We start from the raw sequence: 21809 nt of genomic DNA, 5'->3' as shown, positions 1-21809 counted from the left end.
ACACAGTCTGATAGTTTATATATCAATGATGAAATCTTAACATTGCAACACATACCAATACGGCCGGGTTAACTTATAAAGTGCAATTTTAAATTTCCTGCGAAACTTCCGGTTGAAAACGTCTAGGTATGATGACGTATGAGCGTGACGTCGATGGTTGAAACGGAAGTATTGGGACGCCATTGAATCCAATACAAAAAGCTCAGTTTTCATCGCAAAATTCCACAGTATTCTGGACATCTGTGTTGGTGAATCTTTTGCAATTTGTTCAATGAACAATGGAGACTGCAAAGAAGAAAGCTGTAGATGCGATCGGTGTATTAGCATCTGGCTACAGCAACACAACCAGGAGGACTTTGACTTGGATAGCAGACGCGCTATCCGACGCTAGCCGCCGACCGCATCGATGATCGGGTGAAGTCCTTCGTCGCTCCGTCGATCGCTGGAACGCAGGTGAGCTTCGGTGTTGATGAGCAGATGAGGGTTGGCGTAGGTGGAGAGCTAATGTTTTTATCATAGCTCTGTCGAGGTTCATAGCTAAGTTAGATTAAATGGCGTCATTAGCAACAGCATTGTTAAGCTTCGCCAGGCTGGAAAGCATTAACCGTGTAGTTACAGGTCCATGGTTTAATAGTATTGTTGATTTTCTGTCCATCCTTCCAGTCAGGGGTTTATTTCTTTTGTTTCTATCTGCAGTTAAGTACGATGCTATCACGTTAGCTCCGTAGCTAAAGTGCTTCACCAATGTATTGTCGTGGCGATACAAGTCACTGTGAATGTCCATTTCGCATTCTCGACTCTCATTTTCAAGAGGATATAGTATCCGAGGTGGTTTAAAATACAAATCCGTGATCCACAATAGAAAAAGGAGAGAGTGTGGAATCCAATGAGCCCTTGTACCTAAGTTACGGTCAGAGCGAAAAAAGATGCGTCCTGCACTGCACTCTAATACTTCACTCTCACGTTCCTCATCCACGAATCTTTCATCCTGGCTCAAATTAATGGGGTAATTGTCGCTTTCTCGGTCCCAATCGCTCTCGCTGCTGGTGTAAAAAATGGGGAAATGTGAGGAGACTTTCAACTTGTGACGTCACGCTACTTCCAGTACAGGCAAGGCTTTTTTTTAATCAGCGACCAAAAGTTGCGAACTTTATCGTCGTTGTTCTATACTAAATCCTTTCAGCAAAAATATAGCAATATCGCGAAATGATCTAGTATGACACATAGAATGGATCTGCTATCCCCGTTTAAATAAAAAAAAATTCATTTCAGTAGGCCTTTAAAGGCATATTTAATGTGGCATCATTGGCTTTCATTGATAAATTGTATTGTACTAATTTTGGACTTGAGATTAACTAGATAGATATCGTTTGTCAGGTTATGGATGGACAGGTTGCACACTTCTTTAGTATCGGCCGATTTTTACGAAAAACTATTTGATTGCTATTGCCGAGTAATGCTTTTAAAAGCTGATCACAAACACTTATTCACTCTGGCGGACATGGTATCTTCTTTGTCCTCTGGCTGATAAGCTCGCGGCTAATAGTGTAACTCCATACACAGTGTAAAGCCACTCTCCTAAGTTGATAATAATCACCTCCATTACGGCAAATAAACTGCATTTCTTAGCATCTTAAGAATCATGATCAAGTACTAATATCACTGGAGAACGAGGCTAAACATTTTACACACCGGGAGCAAGCCAGGAGCAGGCACGCTAATAGAGCTGAGCTAGCTGCTAAGTTAGCTTGAAACAACACCAAGAAAGATGTGCTTAGTAAAGTTTAAGAAGTGAAGATTGAACCATGTTACAGCACAAAGTCAACATCTATTAACACAAAATTCACAAGTAGATCAAAAAGAGTCTCGAGCAGTGATTTCCAAACTATTGGTACGCCAAAGAATCACTTGATTAAAATACAGTTTTATTTTCCCGTAGTCAAACACAGTATTTTTGGTCAAACAATGTGTAATGTTACAGTGGCCAAAACTATTAAATGTACTTGTTAAATAAAATCTCTGCCTTGTTTTTAATGTATACTTAGGCCTACTAGGCTACTGCATTGTATTGTTGTCTATTATGGTGGTACTTCAATAGCCGGTGGGACTTGTTTGAGAACCAATGGTCTCGAGAAAAGATAATATACCAACTATTTGTGTGTCAGCATTGTCGCAGCAAGAAGTACACACATAGTCAACATATTTTCTTTGTTGTTTTTGTAAATGTTTACAGATTCAGGGGCCGATTCCCTGGACACAGGAGGACTTTTACAACCAAAGAACCTGAATGAATTGTAGAATGTATTTTTTGCTTTTGTTTAGTTATTGTGAACTATTGATTTTGTTTTGATTAAAGGGGAACATTATCACAATTTCAGAAGGGTTAAAACCATTAAAAATCAGTTCTCAGTGGCTTATTTTATTTTTCAAAGTTTTTTTCTAAATTTTATCCATCATGCAATATCCCAAAAAAAAGCTTCAAAGTGCCTGATTTTAACCATCGTTATATACACCCGTCCATTTTCCTGTGACGTCACACAATGCCTATACAAACAAACATGGCGCATAGAACAGCAAGGAATAGCGACATTAGCTTGGATTCAGACTCGGATTTCAGCGGCTTAAGCGATTCAACAGATTACGCATGTATTGAAACGGATGGTTGTAGTGTGGAGGCAGGTAGCGAAAACGAAATTGAAGAAGAAACTGAAGCTATTGAGCCATATCGGTTTGAACCGTATGCAAGCGAAACCGACGAAAACGACACGACAGCCAGCGACACGGGAGAAAGCGAGGACAAATTCGGCGATCGCCTTCTAACCAACGATTGGTATGTGCTTGTTTGGCATTAAAGGAAACTAACAACTATGAACTAGGTTTACAGCATATGAAATACATTTGGCAACAACATGCACTTTGAGAGTTTAGACAGCCCAATTTTCATCAATTAATATATTCTGTAGACATACCCTCATACACTCTCTTTTCCTGAAAGCTGATCTGTCCAGTCCAGTTGGAAATGCATCCGCTTTGAGTGTCGCAGGATATCCACACATTCTTGCCATCTCTGTCGTAGCATAGCTTTTGTCGGTAAAGTGTGCGGAACAAACGTCCAATTTCTTGCCACTTTCACATCTTTGGGCCACTGGTGCAACTTGAATCCGTCCCTGTTTGTGTTGTTACACCCTCCGACAACACACCGACGAGGCATGATGTCTCCAAGGTACGGAAAACAGTCGAAAAAACGGAAAATAACAGAGCTGATTTGACTCGGTGTTTGTAATGTGTTTGAGAAAATGGCGGATTGCTTCCCGATGTGACGTCACGTTGTGCGTTTAATTCGCCAAAATTCACCCATTTAGAGTTCGAAAATCGGTTAAAAAAATATATGGTCTTTTTTCTGCAACATCAAGGTTTATATTGACGCTTACATGGGTCTGGTGATAATGTTCCCCTTTAAATAAATGAACGTAATAAGAGAATGAGAAACTAGTTAAAATATTGTGTTGATAGTAAACTGTCAATAGCACTCAACATCAGTACATTTAAAAAATTACAGTTAATACAACTGATGGGTATTGGTATTGGCCGATCGGTATCGGAATCGGCAGCATACAGCTCTGATCGGAACATTACTTACTACCCATTTAATGTATTCAATCATTCACTATTCCAACCTAATGAATAATCTACTGTACAAAGGGAAAGTGCATCCATTGCAACTGAATTTAAATACATTCAGATACAGTATCACCCAAAATCCCAATGTGCATTGCCACATTAGGCTTTACACTGTGTAAATGGAAGACAACTGACAAGAAACTGCAGGGAGAGCTAAAAGATGGCTTTGGGAAATCAGCATTTCACATGAAAAAGCAGGCAAGAGACGGAACAATGTGGCTGCAAACCCTCCAAATAATAAAACAAGCACATGTGATTGATATAATATGGGTACGTATAATGATAACACAAGAAAAAAAGTTGTCATTTTGCCCAATTTGAATTGCACTGAGCCAGACAATTCTGTTGTCAATATTGGTGTTTGTTTGGAAGAAATGCCAATGTATAAACCTGAGAACATATTTGAGGCAACTTGAACAATTTGAGTACCGGTACACTCTGTCTTACTCAGGAGAAAAACATAGAGCATATTGAATCCAACATGTTATGTATTGACAGGGTCCCACTCAGGCAGGAGTATGCTGCAGTGACTATTAAAAAAACCCCACTGTCTTTCATTAAAATGAAGCATGCCGCTTCAAAACGTTCAGAATTTGGAAAGTATTTGTGAAGAAGTAGACAAAAGGCCGATGGGCGTAACCCTGGCGACCAACTACACAACACATGTGTTTCTCAACAAGTCATTTTCCTTTAGGATTCAGTTAAAATAAAAAATATACCCAAAAAATGCTGGACTGTTCATATTTCCATAAGGGGTAAACATACTGAATTAGCAGGGAATCAAGTCATTATTTTTCCCACTGTGGATATCTATTACACATGCTTGATTTCCTGCCGTTTTGTTTTACAGTTCAGAGAAAAAGCTTTGGATTGTGTTGTGATCAAAGAGAATTAGACACCAGCATCATCTTTCATGTTTCCTGCAATTTGTAAGGAGCACCTCTTCTACTTAGTGTAGTATTGTTTATGTAGGTCGTATTTGATCATGTATACCAGGGGTCACCAACCTTTTTGAAACCAAGAGCTACTTCTTGGCGAATGACTACGAGTTTGATACACACTTAAATAAATTGCCAGAAACAGCCAATTTGCTCAATTAACCTTTAACTCTATGTTATTATTAATAATTAATGATATTTATCTTTGTGGAAACACTGATCATCTTAATGATTTATCACAATAAATATATGTAGAAACAGATAAATATCAATATGCAACACTTTATTTTTATATTTTCTCTAAGTGCACATTTTTCAAATTGAACGTTTTCAAATGATCACTTCTAAGACAGTCTTGTGAAATCACAATATCCCATTTTAACTAGCTCGCCAATAACATTTTTTAACAAATCATGAATTACTTTGCACCATGTTTGTACAAATAATAACTCATGTAAAATACAAAAGTCAACTCTCAATTTTTTAAATGAATCATGTCACACTTTGAACTGGACACCAAATCTGTTATCTGTTTCTTAGTCAGTTAGTGAAGACCAAGTCTTTAAAATATTTTCTTGGATTTTCAAATTCTATTTGAGTTTTGTCTCTCTTAGAATTAGAAATGTCGAGCAAAGCGAGACCAGCTTGTTAGTAAATGAATAAAATTTAAAAAATTGAGGCAGCTCACTGGTAAGTGCTGCTATTTGAGCTATTTTTAGAACAGGCCAGCGGGCTACTCATCTGGTCCTTACGGGCGACCTGGTGCCCACGGGCACCGCGTTGGTGACCCCTGATGTATACAGTGTACACCTGCAGAATGCCATTTTCCTGATAGTATGATACAGTCAAACCTGGCTATAGCAACCACACAAGGGAAACAGCAACAATGGTTGCTTTAGAGACGGTTGACAGCAATCTTGAATGTTTTATCTTGCGAGTGTGATTGGGTCATAAAAATAGCAGTGATACATTTTTGGCTTTTTGTAAACAGGCATGATGGCTTAACATTACGGACAACTATAAATGCACTCTTCTGAATTTAGACGGTGATCCAGTTCACCCTGAAAATCTAATCACAAGTTCTTTATCGCACGTCTGACATTTCCTGAAAGTTCTATCAAAATCCGCCCACAACTTTTTGAGTTATGTAGCTAATGTAATGGGAAACTGTCACGTTTCATTGCACAGTTATGTTGGTCGTGACCCCAGGATGCAAAGACAGCAGGCGAAGTGCAGGTAAAGATTTATTTAATGACAAAACAAAAATAGTGTCGCGGGAAAGTGCACAGGAAGCATTGGGAAATCTTTGCAGTATGGAGATACAAAGCACAAAGCAAAAATTACCCAGCCCAGTCCAGAAGACAGGGTTAGCATAAAAAAACAGCCTGTTTGGCAGCCAAAGACAGGTGTGTCTTGATTGCCAATCAGGAACAAGTGAGGGAACCAGCGCTCAAACTAAAGGAGCTGTGGCCGCAGACACTACTCTATGTTGTGCTTACTCTAGGTTGTGGCCACAACGGTGACAACAATAGAAGTGAACCGCGTTTTAAAAAACCTGCCCACAGTGGCAATAACAACGCAAAAGTTGACACTTGATTTGTAGCGTAATCCAAGATGACTAATGCAGGGCTGTACGCTTAGCGTTTAAACTAAGTAGCACTGGTGCTAATAAATGAAAATAATTTGCACAGAATTTTTTTTTTTTTGCAAAGAAAAAAATTGTAGCAATGTGAATCTTAAATATCCCAGTTTCATTATTACCACTCAAACAAGGTACACATGAACACCCAAACATATAAACACAATGCAATCATAAAGCATCCTGTAACGCTCAATTAAACACAGAGAACATCCCTAAACTGTGCTAGCACTGTCGCTAACACAGGTGTAGGGATGGGCGATATGGACCAAAACTCATATTCCGATATAGTTTGGCCCATAAACAAACCCATAAATGGAAATATTCGTTTACGTAACTAAATATCTCCACCATGCCTTGATTTAAAATTTTCAGGACTGATGGGGATGCAAAATACACAAAAAGTTTAAAAAGTAGGTTTTGCATAATGAGATCTTAACTTAAGAGGTGTTTTGAGATAATAAAAAAAAAAGAAAAAGCCTTGAAAAGTCATATATAATCCCCAATCTTCTTTTATAAAACATTTAGCTATGCTCAATTATTCAGCAAAAAAACGCAATGAAACAAACTGTAAAATAAAGTGTCCTGGTTTAAGACAAGTTTAAAGGTCAATAGCAACATGAAAATGATGAATAGGTAAACATTATTACAGGACATACACACAAATATTTTAGCCAGGAACACCAACCTGCTTCATGTTGCTGTGTGACAGGCTGTGTTCGAAAAATGACTTTTAAAAGTAATTAATTCTAGCTACTCGTTATTTTACCAAAAAAGCAATTAAATTACTAACAGAATTACTCTTAAAAAAATGTAATTAATTACTAGGGAAAGTAATTAATGCATAACTTAAAAAAACCTGCAAATATCTGACAATGCAGTAGGGATACATTTCATATGAGAGCAGTGTGTGCGTCTGTGTGTGTGTCTTTAAAGGCCTACTGAAATGCAATTTTTTTTATTCAAACGGGGATAGCAGGTCCATTCTATGAGTCATACTTGATCATTTCGCGATATTGCCATATTTTTGCTGAAAGGATTTAGTAGAGAACATCGACGATAAAGTTCACAACTTTTGGTCGCTGATAAAAAAGCCTTGCCTGTACCAGAAATAGCAGACGAGTAGCGTGACGTCACAGGTTGTGGAGCTCCTCACATCCGCACATTGTTTACAATCATGGCCACTAGCAGCGAGAGCGATTCGGACCGAGAAAGCGACGATTTCCCCATTAATTTGAGCGAGGATGAAAGATTTGTGGATGAGGAAAGTGAGAGTGAAGGACTAGAGGGCAGTGGGAGCGATTCAGATAGGGAAGATGCTGTGAGAGGCGGGTGGGACCTGATATTCAGCTGGAAATGACTAAAACAGTAAATAGACACAAGCCATATTTATACTCTATTAGCCACAACACAACCAGGCTTATATTTAATATGCCACAAATTAATCCCGCATAACAAACACCTCCCCCCTCCCGTCCATATAACCCGCCAATACAACTCAAACACTTGCACAACACACTTAATCCCACAGCCCAAAGTACCGTTCACCTCCCCAAAGTTCACACAGCACATATATTTCCCCAAAGTCCCCAAAGTTACGTGCGTGACATGCACATAGCGGCACACACGTACGGGCAAGCGATAAAATGTTTGGAAGCCGCAGCTGCATGTGTACTCACGGTACCGCGTCTGCGTATCCAACTCAAAGTTCTCCTGGTAAGAGTCTCTGTTGTCCCAGTTCTCCACAGGCCAATGGTAAAGCTTGACTGTCATCTTCCGGGAATGTAAACAATGAAACATCGGCTGTGTTATCCAGCACAACAGTCAGGGGGTGCATTCTACGGCGGGGGTGCGTTATCCGGCACAACACCTGCCGCAATACACCGCTTCCCATCTACAGCTTTCTTATTTGCTGTCTCCATTGTTCATTGAACAACTTCCAAAAGATTCACCAACACAGATGTCCAGAATACTGTGGAATGTTGCCATGAAAACAGACGACTTAATAGCTGGCCACCATGCTGTCCCAAAATGTCCTCTACAATCCGTGACGTCACGCGCAGGCGTCATCATACCGAGACGTTTTCAGCAGGATATTTCGTGCAAAATTTAAAATTGCACTTTAGTAAGCTAACCCGGTCGTATTGGCATGTGTTGCAATGTTAAGATTTCATCATTGATATATAAACCATCAGACTTTGTGGTCGGTAGTAGTGGGTTTCAGTAGGCCTTTAAAAGGTGCTGCATTTTAGCTTGAGTTTTTTTTGTTAGCTTAGCAGACAAGCAGCGGCAGTATGTCGGCTCTGACGGCAGCTCTTTTGAATCGTTCATTGGTTTGTGTTACCTGTTCTTAATAAATACATTAAATGTGCTTCCATGGCTGTATGTTCTTGTTAACAAACGAGGTATTGTTTGGATGGCACGTTTAGGCACAAGTGCTTTTTGTGTTGTACTCGCCAGTTCGAGGTCCGAAACGGCTGTCAAAATGTCCCAACTTGTTGGATTATGTTCTCCGCCATCTATTCTTTAGGTGAGAGGCATGATTTATGATCTACAATAAACGTTGAGGGAGCAGGGAAGCGAGCAGCAGTAAACCATTCGATGATGCAAACATAGGCACACCCGGAAGTTATCATGGTGCTGTTCTAAAAAGTGTGTCTACGTTAGCTTTTATAATAATATTAACACTAATACTCCGTTAATATTCAAGTCACGAATGGTAAACTGAGAATTGTTGGCGCTTTTTGAATGGTAATTTATCAGATTTTATGGGTGGAATAGTGGAGCTCCCATTGGCTCGACTGTAAAAGGACTTTTATTTACTTGTATTTAATATTTAGAATGCATTAAAAAAAAATCAATTTGTCATCATGTCTAGAAACATTTAAATCCCATCTTAAAACTTCTATATTCTAGCCTTTAAATAGACCCGCCCTTTTAGACAAGTTGATCTGCCGTCTCTGTTGTCCCAGTTCTCCACAGGCCAATGGTAAAGCTTGACTGTCATCTTCCGGGAATGTAAACAATGAAACATCGGCTGTGTTATCCAGCACAACAGTCAGGGGGTGCATTCTACGGCGGGGGTGCGTTATCCGGCACAACACCTGCCGCAATACACCGCTTCCCATCTACAGCTTTCTTATTTGCTGTCTCCATTGTTCATTGAACAACTTCCAAAAGATTCACCAACACAGATGTCCAGAATACTGTGGAATGTTGCCATGAAAACAGACGACTTAATAGCTGGCCACCATGCTGTCCCAAAATGTCCTCTACAATCCGTGACGTCACGCGCAGGCGTCATCATACCGAGACGTTTTCAGCAGGATATTTCGTGCAAAATTTAAAATTGCACTTTAGTAAGCTAACCCGGTCGTATTGGCATGTGTTGCAATGTTAAGATTTCATCATTGATATATAAACCATCAGACTTTGTGGTCGGTAGTAGTGGGTTTCAGTAGGCCTTTAAAAGGTTTTTACTTGTATTTAATATTTAGAATGCATTAAAAAAAAATCAATTTGTCATCATGTCTAGAAACATTTAAATCCCATCTTAAAACTTCTATATTCTAGCCTTTAAATAGACCCGCCCTTTTAGACAAGTTGATCTGCCGTCTCTTTTCTGCTCTGCCCCCCTCTCCTGCGTGGAGTGGTTATGAGGTGACCACAGATGTTGCGATAGCTGTTTAAAGTCTGGACCCGGGGTGGCCCACTCATCTGTGTATCAATTGGTGACGTCTCTGCGCCCCAACTTGTCTCCATTCAAGATGATCCCCTGCTGGCCCCACTATGGACTGGACATCCATTGCACCAGTTGCCCAGGGGCCGGGGTCTGCGGCCCCCTCCAAGATTTGTCATTGTATCCCATTGGGTTGAGTTTTTTCTTGCCCTAATGTGGGATCTGAGCCGAGGGTGTAGTTGTGGCTTGTGCAGCCCTTTGAGACACTTGTGATTAAGGGCTATATAAATAAACTTTGATTGATTGATGTCTTTCATAATGATTGTGAACGATAGGCGAAATTCTACGAAAAGTGCAGTTCCCCTTTAAGTGGACGTGACTTGGAGTAGATCTGCGCGGCAGCAGCTAGATATACCCTATTTTTCGGACTATAAGTCGCAGTTTTTTTCATAGTTTGGCCCGGCTCCAGTGCGACTTATATATGTTTTTTTCCTTCTTTATTATGGATTTTCGGCAGGTGCGACTTATTCTCCGGTGCGACTTATACTTCGAAAAATACGGTACTTAGGGACGGCGTGGCGCAGTGGAAGAGTGGCCGTGCGCGACCCGAGGGTCCCTGGTTCAATCCCCACCTAGTACCAACCTCGTCATGTCCGTTGTGTCCTGAGCAAGACACTTCACCCTTGCTCCTGATGGGTGCTGGTTAGCGCCTTGCATGGCAGCTCCCTCCATCAGTGTGTGAATGTGTGTGTGAATGGGTAAATGTGGAAGTAGTGTCAAAGTGCTTTGAGTACCTTGAAGGTAGAAAAGCGCTATACAAGTACAACCCATTTATTTATTTATTTACTTGAACTAAAGTGGTGGAAAATGGAGGGAAACAGGAAGTGGAAACAGATATAAAAGCACTGGACAGGAAACAAACACAATACATGAAACTAATAATAACTGCCATGGCAGGAAAAGCCTTAAGACCCTGTCAGTCATAATTCAGGGATTACTAACAACAAACAGACAGGAAAACCTTAGCCTATACCAGGGGTCGGCAACCTTCAGCATACAAAGAGACATTTGAGCCCATTTCCCACCAAAGTTAACCCACCTAGAGCCGCAAACTCTGTTTGAGCCCTAAAATGACAATAACACTACTTTTAGTTTCATTACATTTAAGCTATAGTATTTATGAAATCAAACACTAGACAGAATATGACATAGCAAGTATTTTTGCTCTGATCAGCTTTCGGCAGCAGTTCCGAAACTGCTTTTTTTCGGTCATCTCCAGCTTGGTAGTATTTTTCCGCAAATACTGTGTTTGTGCTGGAAATGTATTTCCACATTTGATTTTTTGTTGTTTGCTATTTTCTCCCCACATATTAAGCACACAGGTGAACCAACCTCGTCAACAGTAAACACAAATTAAACTGTGCATGTAGCATTAAATGTTTTATTTTAATCAGAAATGTTTCTCTTTTTGATTTGTCCATTGCTAATTTACTGGGGGTTGACCACTGAAAACAATGCAATTGCTTGGCAGCAAAAGATGACGCATCGGGGGTGTTACGTACATTTCGATAGACAAAATATTATAAGATCACAAACTCTAAAATAAAAATGGCTACATTAAAATAAACTAACTGAATAAAATAAGATACATTAAAATTAAATAGCCATTATTTATTTACATTTTTTAAAAGTCAAAGGGAGCCAGGCCTGAGGCATGAAAGAGCCGCATGCAGCTCCAGAGCCGTTGGTTGCAGACCCCTGGCCTATACAGTGGAGGTAATACATAAAATACAGACAATACATATGTTTTGCCGTGTTTGAGTATTTATGTGACGCCCAGGTCAGCTCGACACGGGAAAAGTACATGTTTATCAACACTGAAGTAATGGTGCAGTGTTGCCGGGAGAGAACACTGCACGTCAGCAGAAAGGTTAGATGTATGCAATCATGTATGTTTGTATGAAAGTACGACCAAGTGTGCACCCTTGTTTGTATCTTAACAGAGAGAGAGAGAAAACGTGGAATTGTGCTGATCGTGTTTCCATTAGAATTGAATGTGACAACAGGGAATAACATGTGGATGTGTGTGCATGTTCATGTGTGCGTGAATGTGCTGCCTCTATTCAGAGAGGGAGTGCTCCGTCACAAATAACAACTGAGACTCAATCCAGAGTTACCCCTTAATGTAATTGAGTGTGGCGCACTGCCACGGCATTTTCCTTTTTTTTTTTTTTACTTGAAAACAAATTAAAGTAATAAAATATATTGTAGTCCCCAAAAGAAATCACACAAAGTCCTACGCTATTTTTAAATTTTATTACCAACCTTATGATAACGAACGGCACAATTCAAACAGGTTTTACCTTCCATGAAAACACTTTTGTCTGGAGTCCGCAAAACACTTTCTCATTCTCCGCCAATCACCTTTCAGGCACAGACTGTGTGTTTGCAAACTTGGGGAAAACTGACATTAAATCCAAACCACACAAACATAAAACATTACCACCAGCTGGTCGTTAAAGTGTGAATTGATATATTTAGCTATTATTTGCACACTATTGACAAGTGATGTACCGAAAACTCGACCACTGGAAAAACTCTTGATTGCCAAAAAACGCACTGCTGAAACCGGATGTAAACAAAAGTTTTGTCAGTATGTCTGCAATGTGGACGCCATTTTAATATATTCAAATTTTACCTCCGGACAGCCATCTACAAAATGTGCAAATATCAAGCGGAAAGCGGCGGCTTTTAAGGAGAGAAAGTCCAACTGGAGCAACAGCGCAAACCAAGTTAAAGTTAAAGTTAAAGTACCACTGAAAGTCACACACACACTAGGTGTGGTGAAATTACCCTCTGCATTTGACCCATCACCTTGTTCCACCCCCTGGGAGGTGAGGGAAGCAGTGAGCAGCAGCGGTGGCCACGCTTGGGAATCATGTTGGTGATTTAACCCCCAATTCCAAACCTTGATGCTGAGTGCCAAGCAGGGAGGTAATGGGTTTGATTAGTCTTTGGTATGACTCAGCCGGGGGTTTGAACTCACAACCTACCGATTCCAGGGCGGACACTCTAACCACAAGGCCACTGAGCAGGCTAAGTGTGACAGAAGTAGAGTCTCTAAACATGGGTATACCGTATTTTCCGCACCATAAGGCACCCTGGGTTATAAGCCGCGCCTTCAATGAACGGCATATTTCAAAACTTTGTCCACCTATAAGACGCCCCGTGTTATAAGCCGCATCTAACTGCGCTAAAGGAATGTCAAAAAAACAGTCAGATAGGTCAGTCAAACTTTAATAATATATTAAAAACCAGCGTGATGTGGGCGCGCACGGAGTCGTATATCAACATGGACGGAGCTGCGTGAAAAAAGCCACCCGGCCTCTTCGCGTAAACTTACCTTAACCACTCGCTCATCTTTTCTTCATCCATCCCTTCGAGTTAGCTTTTATGATGACGCCGGCTGGAAAGGTCTCTTTTGGCAAGGTCTTCCTTTTGAATATCACCATGGGTGGAAGTTTCTGGCCATTAGCATGGCAAGCTAGAACCACAGTGAAGGATGACTTCTCATTCCCTGTGGTGCGAATATTCACCGTACGTGCTCCCATTGTATCCACAGTGCGGTTCACAGGAATATCAAAAGTCAGTGGAACCTCGTCCATGTTGATAATGTTCTCTGGCCGGATCTTTTTTTCAGCTATCTTGTTTTTACAATATGCACGGAAAGTAGCCAGCTTTTCTTGAAAGTCTTTAGGCAGTTGCTGTGAAATAGTAATCCGTGTGCGGATGGAGAGATTGCGTCTTTTCATGAACCGGATCCCTGTCGCTAAGTAGGAGCCATTTTGTGGTCTTTACAGATGTAAACACACAAAGGAAATGAAACGTACGGTAATATCCGCGCGCTTCTTCTTCTTCTACGCGGGCGGGTGGTTGCTTACAGTAGAAGAAGAAGCGCTTCCTGTTCTATGGGGGCGGGTGCTTACCTTGGCGGTTGCTTGCGTAGAAGAAGAAGCACTTCCTCTTCTACGGGGAAAAAAGATGGCGGCTGTTTACCGTAGTTGCGAGATCGAAACTTTATGAAAATGAATCTTAATATTAATCCATATATAAAGCGCACCGGGTTATAAGGCGCACTGTCAGCTTTTGAGAAAATTTGTGGTTTTTAGGTGCGCCTTATAGTGCGGAAAATACGGTATGTTATAATAACACCAGAAGAAGATTCTAGATTTGTTGCTCGTTGTTTTTAATTTTTTTTAAAAAGTCATTAAAAGACACTTAAAAAAATCTCAACAAAGTACTTTGTACAATAAGCAGCAACAATTGAAAATATGTCAAAACTAATAAAAATTTAATATGTTAATACTAATTAATAATAACAGATTTGTTTTTAAATGTACATATACCTTTGTTGAGCCTTTTTAAAGAAAGCAAGTTATGCGAAGTGTTTGATGACATCATGGTGACCACGGCCATAACCACACCCCCTGACCACGCCCCCACCGCCACAGGTATCTTGGCAGTCTAGGCAAAACCCTGCAAATGATTATTGCATTATTGCAGAAAATTTTGATAAGAGTGTTCCATATTTCCTTACTACAGGAGAAAACTATTTTGGTAGGCAAAATGGCTTCACTTCAGAAACAGCATAAAATATACACACACTCACTCACACACACACACCCCCACACACACACAATTGGGACACACAGTTGTGTCCGAATTGCATCCTTCCAAGGACCCAGCTAATGCGGTCAAGGAAGTGTGGGTTCTGGAGCGAGTCCTCCAGCAGTGGTTGGAACAATATAAATTAATACGGCCTCACATTCAGAACACTACCTGGTTATGTCAGTTGTCCCCACCCTGACATTAACGTCACATATATGCTATTACGTATTACTATTAGTATTGCTAAAATGACAAGTGGCGGCCTTTTTTACATTGTGTTATATAATCAAATAAAATGGATTAGATGATGTAACACAACCCTAATATGTCTGACGTTAGAAGATCAAATAATACAACAAATAATGATTGGCAACACTAAAATTGGCCCTAGTGTGTGAATGTGAGTGTGAATGTTGTCTGTCTATCTGTGTTGGCCCTGTGATGAGGTGGCGACTTGTCCAGGGTGTACCCCGCCTTCCGCCCGTATGCAGCTGAGATAGGCTCCAGCACCCAAGCGGTAAAAAATGGATGGATGGATAAATATATATATATATATATATATATATATATATATATATATATATATATATATATATATATATATATATATACAGTGTTTCCCACAGGACAGGCATCTATTTGTGGTGGTGTGGTCGGGGGGTGGCGGCGGCAGCGGCGATGACAAAGAAGAACGCGGAGTTGGAATATAATTACAACATTTTATGTACATATTAATATACAGATTTGAACAATTAGTGATTCACTGAAATATATTTATTAATTGTGGTTCTTACAAAAAATATTTCTTATAAAATATAAAAGCTAAAATGTCTCTTAAAGCTCTGCCCCTTTAATTAGTGAATACTAAATAATTTAACTTTAGCTTACTACTACAACCATGTTATTTACCAGCAACATGAAGTGAAACAGAGGCAGAGGTGTCCTGCCAGTCAGTCAACCTCCTCCTCCTCCTCCTGCTGCTGCTGAACAGGTCGCACCTGTGGTCCGGACTGTAGGCCTACCTCCTCTCCAAATCGAGCCCTTTTCGGCCGTTGAAAATATTTTTCTATACTCATCTGTGTGAAGGAGTGAACATCCAACATTAGAATTTATTACTAACGAGCAGAAGCGCTCTATGTACAGTGTCGTCTAACCTTAAGCGGCAGCAGCTCAACACATGCAGGGTTCAACGTTAAGGTTTTTTTCTACTTGCCCCAATATTTTTACTTGTCCTGCCTAGGTTTTTTTCTGGCTGTGTAGTGCTCATGGCTTATATCTTACTAAAATCCTTCCCGTTGACTATTTACAACACTACACAGTATTTATTATTATTATTATCTATAATTACATTTAAACAACATTACATTGCATACATGTAAAATTAAATGCTATTTCACATTATTTGACCAGTAGCAGTTACACTCATCTGAACAGGTCAGCCACCTGTTTAAAGCCTGATCACAGTTGAAATCTTGAAATGAAGGGCCTTTAATGGCCAAAACATTAACCTGGACAACATTTTAACAGCTGGTTGGCTCAGATTGTATTCTTTTCATTGCATTCACATGCTGCAGTGGACAGTGGACAATTTAGCTTCAGTCCATGTGTGTTTATTGACAACAGGGTTATAACCTGGACACGTTAGCTCGTCGGTATGAAAACACGTGACTGTTACTACGTGCATGAAGCAGCGTCAGGCTGCTCACCGTCAGTGAAACGCTCGGTGAAAGCGCGGATTAACGTTAAATATATGACGAGCCGCGAGCGATGCAGCTATAACCTATCTACCTATAACCTATATTACCCTCGTATTTTGATCCCGTCCGTCCCTTTTCTTCTTCTTCTTCTGGCCCACCAGGTGAATTAAGTGCTATTAGCGGAGTTACAATGCATAGTAGGCTACCGCCACCTACTGCACCGGAGTTGTAACTACAAGCAACATTCACAGACAGTCCCATTGCTTTTATGAGCGGTCGAGCGAGTCAAAAGCCGAAAAATCCATTTGTGGCGGACGTAATTATTTCGTGGCGGGCCGCCACAAATAAATGAATGTGTGGGAAACACTGTATATATATATATATACAGTTGTGCTCATAAGTTTACATACCCTGGGAGAATTTATGATTTCTTGGCCATTCTTCAGAGAATATGAATGATAACACAAAAACCTTTCTTCCACTCATCCTTAATGGTTGTGTGAAGCTATTTATTGGCAAACAACTGTGTTTACTCTTTTTAAATCAAAATGACAAAAGAAAGTACCCAAATGACTCTGATCAAAAGTTTACATACCCCAGTGACTTTGATCTGACAACATGCACAAAAGTTGACACGAACAGGTTTGAATGGCTAATCAAGGTTCCAATCCTCACCTGTAACATGTTTGTTTGTAATTAATGTGTGTGTATAAAAGGTCAGTGAGTTTCTGGGCTTCTGACAGACCATTGCATCTTTCATCCAGTGCTGCACAGATGTTTCTGGATTCTGAGTCATGGGGAAGGCAAAATAATTGTCAAAGGATCTGCGAGAAAAGGTAATTGAACTGCATAAAATAGGAAAGGGGTATAAAAAGATATCCAAGGAATTGAGAATGGCAATCAGCAGTGTTCAAACGCTGATTAAGAAGTGGAAAATGAGGGATTCAGGTAGACCAGCAAAGATTTCAGCCACAACAGCCAGGAAAATTGTTCGAGGTGCAAAGAAAAATCCACAAATAACTTTAGCTGAAATACAGGACTCTGAAAAATTGTGGTGTGGCTGTTTCACAATGCACAATAAGGAGGCACTTGAAGAAAAATGGGCTGCACGTGACGCATGCAGCCCATTATATATACATATACATATATACATACATATACATACACATTATATATATATATATATATATATATATATATATATATATATATATATATATATATATATATATATATATATATATATATATATATATATATATATATATATATATATATATACATACATATAAAACAGCACAAAAAACAGCAATAACTAATATTGGTCCATTGATGTACACATTAGGCTGCTGCCCCCGCGACCCGACCTCGGATAAGCGGAAGAAGATGGATGGATGGATGGATGATGTACACATAATTTACAACAGATAAACTTCACAAATGATCAACTATTCCGGCCACAGATTAATACAGCATAGGTCAACCTATTACGGTCTAAAAAAGTAAAATAAAAAATGTATGTAAGGCTTTACTTCCAAACGTTGAGAAAAGCTCAGTGCATTAACACGTCTGTAATGGCCAAATATATGGCTCTCCCTTGGGGTGAAGAGAGAAGCGAAGAACACAGAGGTCGCTCAACAGTACAATAGTCGAGGTCTCATATTTTAACACAAATGTGTATCACTAATGTGGTTTTTGATATTTTAAATGAATAAATAAAGCTATACTTACATTTGAAAGTCGCTCTTTCCGCTTTGCACAGCACCGCCATGTTGATTTTTTTTTTTTTCAGAGCTGGGCGTGCAAAGGATCTTGGGATATAAAAGGACGCAAAGTGTAAACGGATTCACACTTGTTGCTAATGGGAGAAGGACACATCCGTCGGCCGGATTCCAAGGACACTTGAAGCTTATTATATTAAATATATTGACAGCCTTTGCGCACCGCGATGATGTCAGCACCCAACAAATGCGCATTTATACAGTCAGTTCCCTGAACTATTATCATTACAATAGGAATGTAAAGATATGAAAATATGTTATCGGTTATCGTGACTAAAATTATCACGGTATTGTTGAATTGTGCTCTAATGTAATTATTTTTAGTTAAATTCTTTAATTTTTTTTTTTATAAATAAATTGACACACTGTTAGGAAATTCACTCTATTGCATGTTTTGGGTTTCTTATGCTTCACTGATAGTGTTTTAGTCTTAGTATTGTATATGTTTAAAATGGCGAAGCTTTTGTTGTTTTTTTAAATATTGGTTTGTATTGTAGCTTTACATTAAGATGTATTTAAATGAAAAGTGAGTGACTAATGAAAAACATTTTTTTAAATTTATAATTTTAAGCAGGCATTGCAGCATCCTACTTTGTTCTGAAACACCTGCGTCTGGTATTCCTCCGACCACAGAACGTTCACTCTGTTCTAAGAGAGCACAGCTTGTAGGTTCAATGTGCACAATTTAATAGCTTAGTTGCTCAAACAACAATGTGTTTATATAAGTTTAGATTGGGATATTTTGTTTCTTCACGGGGGAAAACGTTAATGACTCTTGTTTTCATGTTAGTGTTTAAATGATTGATCGATTGATGGCATTGATTGATTGACGACAAGTCCAGTGTGTAATCGGTCTTTGCCAAAAAGTTAGTGCCACAAGGTAACAGGTTCTTCTTGTGCAAATGTGCCACTCCCCCACAATGTTTAATTAAAAGTAGTCAAGTACATTTTGAGTCAACGTGACATGATTAATCACTGAAATGTCACAATTTGTGTTCATAATCCTCACTAAGCACCATGCCAGTAAACCAGTTAGATAGATTGAAGTGTGTGCAAATGTTGACAGGTGTGTGACATTATTTAATTACAAGTTAATTAAACTGATTACACAACACCGATTATACCCAATCAGTGTTATTGTTGTTTGCCAGCAATTTCTCTTAATGATGGTGCAATCGGAATATGACCTTGCAAAAAGCACTTTTAGGTATTTTGCATTTTTTTTATAAATTCTCCTCTGTTAGTGACTGTTTAATTTTTATTTTATGTCACTTCTTTAGAATAAAAGTTATCTGGTGCAAGCTAATGAGCCTGCATCCCTTATTTTTTAAGCGTTTTGCAGGTTAAAAACATGGGGCGAAGCACTGAAGGATCCTTTTTTTTTTCTTTTTCTGATGACAAAGGGATTCTGGCACTATTCTGTCAACAAAAAAACAATGTTCAATTATTTAACATCTGGGATCTTATATAATACTACGCAGCATGTGTGTCCAAGTTGCCTAACCGCAGGAATTCTGCTTGAGGAGTTCCAGCTTTTAACATCATGAGTATTGTACACTCACTCCACAGAGAGGGGATTTATGCTTGCTAAAAATGCCACGAAAATATCATCATCCATCATACCGTAGTTTGAACACATGCATGAATGCACAAAGACTTTACTGTGACATTTAATGAGTCATTACTCCACCTGTATAGTAATGATTACAGAACAGCCTCCTTTTAATTGGCTTATGCAAGGACGCAACATTTATTTCTGTCCAGATTTGCCAATTCCACAAGTAGTTGTTACTACCATATGCTACATGTTTTCGGTGAAGGTTAAGCATGAGTGGCTAATCTTTTTTAACTGTTATTTCATCCACCCAGTGCATCCTTTACATTGTCACTGCCCACGCCATTAGGGAATGAATTCAATTGACAAAAAAATAGGGTAATCCATGAATACAGTGCTTGTGTGGGCAAAGAATATTTTTAGGAATACAGACTATGGGCACCAGAATGTGCTGTATTATGGCCTAGGGCATTTATTCACTAGTTGAACTTCTTGGAGCTAAACACACAATGTTAGAATGTAAAAACATTGAAGGTGCATAACATTATATGGAATAGTTCAGTGGTTCTCAACCTTTTTTCAGTGATGTACCCCCTGTGAACATTTTTTTGATTCAAGTACCCCCTAATCAGAGCAAAGTATTTTTGGTTGAAAAAAAGAGATAAAGAAGTAAAATACAGCACTATGTCATCAGTTTCTGATTTATTAAATTGTATAACAGTGCAAAATATTGCTCATTTGTAGTGGTCTTTCTTGAACTGTTTGGAAAAAAAGATATAAAAATAACTAAAAACTTGTTGAAAAATAAACAAGTGATTCAATTATAAATAAAGATTTATACACAACGAAGTAATCATCAACTTAAAGTGCCCTTTTGGGGATTGTAATAGAGATCCATCTGGATTCATGAACTTCATTCTAAACATTTATTTTGTTGAAGTACTATTCAATAAATATATTTATAAAGGATTTTTGAATTGTTGCTATTTTTAGAATAATTTTTAAAAATCTCACGTACCCCTTGGCATACCTTCAAGTACCCCCAGGGGTACGCGTACCCCCATTTGAGAACCACTGGAATAGTTCATGTTCTTCCGTGGGTGTTGCTGTTTTGGTTAGCAAATGAGTTACAGTAAAAGAATAGTGTTGAACTAAGCTCAGTTACCAGGCAAAGATTCACGAAAATGTTGTTACTTGTTGTGGGCGACACACACCAAACCACCTGATTCATATTAGGAGAAAATTATTCTGTTTAACCCTATAGTTATTTATTTATATGCGCCCTGTGATTGACTGGCAAACAGCTGGGTTAGGCCCATATCATATACCTGTCAACATTTCCCAGGTAATCGGTAAAAAAAACGGATTTTCATCACAAATTTCCATTAAATCAATTACCAAATACCACATTTTTCAGACCGTAGGGCACACTGTCAATTAGCTGGTCTATTCAGGTCTACGTTAAAAAAATTGTGCACCGGATTAAAAGGCACATTTAAGGGGTCATATAAGGATTTTTTTAACATATTTAAAACACTTCCTTGCGGTTTACATAACATGTAATGGTGGTTCTTTGATACAAATGTTGCATGGATTATGTTTTACAGATCATCTTCAAGGCGCTTTTTGACTGTCTCTTAATAATGTGGGCTGTTTTATTTACGTGGCTCTAATTTGACAGCGTATTCTCCCTGTCATCTTTGTGGTAGTTTTTAGCGCTAACATAACGAGTCTATATAGTATTATAAAATGGCAACAGCGGAGATGAATGCCCCACAACAAGAGGATGAAGAAAAAGAAGGATTTTGACGGCGTCCGACAACAATGGCGGACGCGCACACATTTTCGAGATTTATGCAGATCCCAAATACACAACAGCAGGTACCAATAGGTAAAAACAAGTTGGTTTTGCATAATAGGTCGAAACAAAGTACAAGATCATGTCTCCTAATATGTGCCTTTATAGGTTCCTTTTCAACACACTATGATAATATGATACACCATGTACCAAACATAATTGATTTGAGGTCGTAAGCACAACAAGAATTAATCTATACATTAGGCGCACCGGATTATAAGGCGCACTGTCGATTTTTAAGAAAATTAAAAGATTTTAAGTGTGCCTTGTAGTCCGAAAAATACGGTAAAACAGGCTCTTAACAGCATTCAAT

The 21809-nt window shown here is 39.1% G+C and overlaps 1 protein-coding gene across 4 annotated transcripts in view; it reads right to left on the bottom strand.

Moving 5' to 3' along the window:
- Nucleotides 1–21809, bottom strand: part of LOC133611506 (leucine-rich repeat and fibronectin type-III domain-containing protein 5-like) — a 313487-nt gene that overhangs the window by 218847 nt on the left and 72831 nt on the right. The window lies entirely within an intron of this gene.

This window comes from Nerophis lumbriciformis, linkage group LG08 (assembly GCF_033978685.3).
Source record: "Nerophis lumbriciformis linkage group LG08, RoL_Nlum_v2.1, whole genome shotgun sequence".
Taxonomy (NCBI): domain Eukaryota; kingdom Metazoa; phylum Chordata; class Actinopteri; order Syngnathiformes; family Syngnathidae; genus Nerophis; species Nerophis lumbriciformis.
This window is presented reverse-complemented; position numbering and strand designations above follow the sequence as displayed.